At 40.1% G+C, this 4,713-nt stretch overlaps 1 non-coding gene across 1 annotated transcript; it reads left to right on the plus strand.

Annotated features, from left to right (window-relative positions):
* The first annotated feature begins 363 nt into the window (after positions 1-363).
* On the plus strand, positions 364-435 carry TRNAV-GAC (transfer RNA valine (anticodon GAC)). The gene has a single exon. It is a non-coding gene; the product is annotated as a tRNA-Val (tRNA).
* Positions 436-4,713: the final 4,278 nt, after the last annotated feature.

The following is a 4,713-nucleotide window of genomic DNA, read 5'->3' on the forward strand; positions in this document are numbered from 1 at the left end:
TCGTTTTTTTTTTTTTTTTCTAATTTTCCAAAAGAAGGAACAGAGAAGAGGTCCAGGTGAGGATATTCCCTCAAAGGCCCAGTCCTCTGTTCTTAACGCTACCTCGCTATCGCGGGAAATAGCGAATAGTATGAAAAAAAAAAGAAAATATATATATATATATATATATATATATATATATATATATATATATATATATATATATATATATATATATATCCTTCAGTATGTTTACTTTCGATAATGAGGAACAGAAGAAGGAGCCAAACAAGTAAATTTCGTCAAAGACATCTCTCTTTTCTTAACGCTGCCTCGCAAAGATTTTCATTAATTCATATTGAAGAAACAGACGAATTTTCTATTGTCTGGTTAGCTCAGTGGTAGAGCGTGAGTCTGACACACTCAAGGTCGTGGGTTCGAGACCCACACCAGACATAATTTTTGTCTTTTTCTTTTTTCATTTTGTCCGCATCACATGTGTGCAACATTCAGTATGTTCGTCCAACGTTATAGTGAAGATCTTCACAATAGTTTAGGGCTTTCGACCTTATCTGAAAGGGTCAGGTCCACCAAGACGTCCTTGAAATCTTCCAGAAGCTTCTGGCGATCCTCCTCCAACTGCTGGGCACATCAGAGTTAACATGGGCCGGACATCGGTTGTGGAACGACTTAATCTGCTTCCGGTAGTTAGCAGGGATGATAATGAGGGCTCTGACCTCATACCAGGTCATCTTAGTTCTAGTCTATTGCTTAGTTCCAGTCTATCGCTTAGTTCCAGTCTATTGCAACGACAATAAAAAAGTAAAACTCATTTCTTCGTGGAAAATTGAGAGGAAAACACGACAGCAACATGGAGATTTACCCTGTGGTTATTTTGCCGGCTAGTCGGCAACGGTCGGTCAAACACTATTTTGCCGTGGTAATCTCAGTGCTTTATATAGTACTATGTCACAAAATATGTTCTTGGGGGCGTAGCTCAGTGGTAGAGCACTCGCTTGGCATGCGAGAGGACCCGTGTTCAAACCCCGGCGCCTCCATTTTTTATTTGGGAAATTCATTGTTTTCAGTCTTGTATATGTATATATATATATATATATATATATATATATATATATATATATATATATATATATATATATATATATATATATATATATATATATATATATATCGTCCGATCAGGGAAGTTAAGCAACGTTGGGTCTGGTTAGTACTTGGATGGGTGACCGTCTGGGAACACCAGATGCTGTTATCCCTGGGGATAGGGAAGAAAGTATACTTGCCTCGTATTCCCTGCGTGTCGTACAAGGCGACTAAAAGGGGAGGGAGCAGAAGGCCGGAAATCCTTTACTCTCATTTTCAATTTTTCAAAAGACGGAACAGAGAAGATATAAAGATATTGTAAAGATGTAACTAATATAAGATATAAGAATGAATGGAAGATACGGATGTAGCTGAAACAAGGAGTAATGAAGATTAAGGTGCAATGAAAATTATTCTGTAGTGAAGATAAATGTATATGTTGAGATTTTGTATTGAACATCAAGAAGTAATGATAATGATGAGAGTGTAGTGACGATGATGGTTTAGTTGGGGAGTGGTGACAATTGCCTTTACAATGATAATAAGGAGGTAACACAATGAGGAACACAAACTTTCCAAAGCTACGTTCAAGTCAGACTTTGAACTAAGTTCGGTAAACAGAAGGATGATGTTAAGATGAGAGTGTAGTGAGGAAGAGTATAGTGATGATAAGGATATTGTCAAGATAGGTTGTAGTGAAGATACGAATGTAGTGAAGATACGAATGTAGTAGAGATAAGTGTTATCAAAGAGTAAAGTTTATTCAAAATGATTTTGTATTGAAGATGAGAACTACTTTTAGTGAACATCAGGGAGTACAATGATGATGGTATGGTAGAAATAACGGTGTAGTGAAGAAGAGGGTATAGTGAAGGTATAGTTAAGTGAAAATAAGCTAGTAGTGAAGATACACGCTAGTGAATATGAGGTTGTAGTGAACTTAACCTTATTGACCTGATCCCCCAAATCCTCCAAACTACGTTCAAGGGCGGATCCAAAGCCAACCTAAAAGGCTATTTCTCTGTGTATTGTTAGTGGTGGTGGTGGTGTGTAGGTGTGTGTAATCATCTATTTGCACTGTATTAGGAGGGAGTTTTACACTCGTGGGGCCCCGTGTAAGTACGTTGTTTGTGTGAGCGGGTAAAATCTAAAGCCTTCCTTGAAACCAGCTTAGTCAAGATAAGGTCATATGAAGATGAGGTTGTAGTGAAGATTATAATAAGCCTTGCATAGTGAAGATAAGGGGATTAAGGGAGAGATCAGTGGTTGACAAGGTAGCATGATATACCACTGCGTTATGATAACTGATTAACTGAATTATTCCATACTGGAGAGAGAGAGAGAGAGAGAGAGAGAGAGAGAGAGAGAGAGAGAGAGAGAGAGAGAGAGAGAGAGAGAGAGAGAGAGAGAGAGAGAGAGAGAGAGAGAGAGGAGACTGTGTGAGAGAGGCTGGACACGAGAGAGAGGCTTTAGATGTGAAAAAGACTGAAGGAAATAGAAGGTTAGGGTAAGACTCTGTGACGGAGAAAGGTAATTGTCATGAGAGTTAGGGTGGACTGTAGAGAGAGAGGCTTGGGATGAGAGTCAGGCAGGACACGAGAGAGAGGCTTTGGATAAGAGTCAGGGAGTACTGGAGGGAGGCTTGGGATGAGAGTCAGGGAGGACCGGAGAGAGAGGATTGGGACGAGAGTCAGGCTGGACCACACCGACAAGGCATCTCTCCCAACACCTGCACACACACACACACACACACACACACACACACACACACACACACACGCACACACACACACACACTTAGCAAACAACAACACCCTTCCCACAACACTCACAACACACCCTCCCGAATACACCCACAACATACACACCTCTTCTTCCATGCCCACAACACACTCTCCCACCGTACACCTGCGACACACACCTTCCCCACACCACACGTCTCCAGCACACCCACACCACACATCTCGCCCACCACACTGTATCTGCTAGTATTGCATTTATCTTGTTTTACATTTGATGTATTTTCAGTTTGACTTATGGTATGGCTACAGACTTCACGACTTCACCTGCTAAATACCCATTAAAATTTAACAACAATCATACATTTGTGTTATCATGAAGATAGATTGATAGATACATAAATAGATAGATATTCAGATAGATACATGGATAGATAGGTAAGGCAACCTTCATCTTTCTTAGAAATCAATGATATCCACAATATCCTGCAACAAATACATGTACATGGATGTAGTGATAATGTGGGTCAGGTATAAGGCCAGTGGTGTTGAAGGTGTAGTGAATGTGACCATTGACTTGAACCATAAGGGTGTAGTGAAGATAAGGCTGTAGTTAAGATGATTCTTAAAGTGACTCAAGGTTGTTGTGAGTAAAAGGAAGCTTCGAAAGTCAACAATTACAAAATTGATGAAGCATAACAACGTCCTCGGACAGCCGACTACAACCATAGAGTGAACCTGACTCTCACCTAACAACGTCCTCTCAATGACAAATGTCTTACCAGAATCTTCTAGAACCTTCCAGAAAACCATGAACTCTGCAGGTAAGGAGGAGGGAATGGCCTCTGGCTGCTGATGATAACCACATTATTCCATATACATGAATATATATACTTATATTTGCATATATAAGTACGTATATGCAATATATAGAACAATGTGGCTATCAACAGTTTCTAAGAAAACTGAAAAGATGAGGTCCCACCGAGATTCGAACTCGGATTGCTGGATTTAAAGTCCAGAGTGCTAACCCTTACACCATGGGACCTGATAAGAAAAGATGTGATTTCATCTAAATGTTTTACATATAATCAGCCAGAGGCCCTCCCTCCTTGCCTGCAAATGTCATTGTTTTCTGGAAGGTTCTCGAAGATTCTGGTAAGATAATTGCCATTGAGAGGACGTTGTTATACTTCATTTTCATTAATTCTATTATTGTTGACTTTCAGATACAGAAAGTTGGATAGATAGATTGATAGGTGAACAGATAGATATTTAGAGAGTTAAATAGGTAAGGTTATGCATTTCAATTTTCTAAGAAATCGTTGCTGTACGCATTATTCTTCAAGAAATACATGTATGTACATGTAGAGTATATGTGCATGTAATCAATGACATATTTTTCAATAGTAGGTACGTAATAGTAGGAGGTGAGAGTACTGCTATCACTCGATCAACCGCTTGGATAATGTCCTTCAGTGATTCACTAACAAAGTGTGGAGTTACGACACTCTGGTACTGGTAAAGGAAAACAGCACAGGACAGATGTCTGCTCCAACACTGTCCATCCACACTATAGAGACCACTATGAATTTACCTGTCTGTGGCTCTGGACGGGCAGGTTTATATCATGAGATTCTCTCTCTCTCTCTCTCTCTCTCTCTCTCTCTCTCTCTCTCTCTCTCTCTCTCTCTCTCTCTCTCTCTCTCTCTCTCTCTCTCTCTCTCTCTCTCTCTCTCTCTCTTCCCCCGCCCCCATCTCTATCCTCTCGTCATATTCTTGTGTTAAGAGTGACGGTAGAGAGGCAACGATCACATAATTCACTGTGGAATTATGGTATCATCGTCAGACGTGTGAAGGTTCTGATATCTCACTAAGTCTCTGGCAGAGC

This window comes from Panulirus ornatus, chromosome 43, assembly GCF_036320965.1.
Source record: "Panulirus ornatus isolate Po-2019 chromosome 43, ASM3632096v1, whole genome shotgun sequence".
In the NCBI taxonomy this organism is placed as follows: domain Eukaryota; kingdom Metazoa; phylum Arthropoda; class Malacostraca; order Decapoda; family Palinuridae; genus Panulirus; species Panulirus ornatus.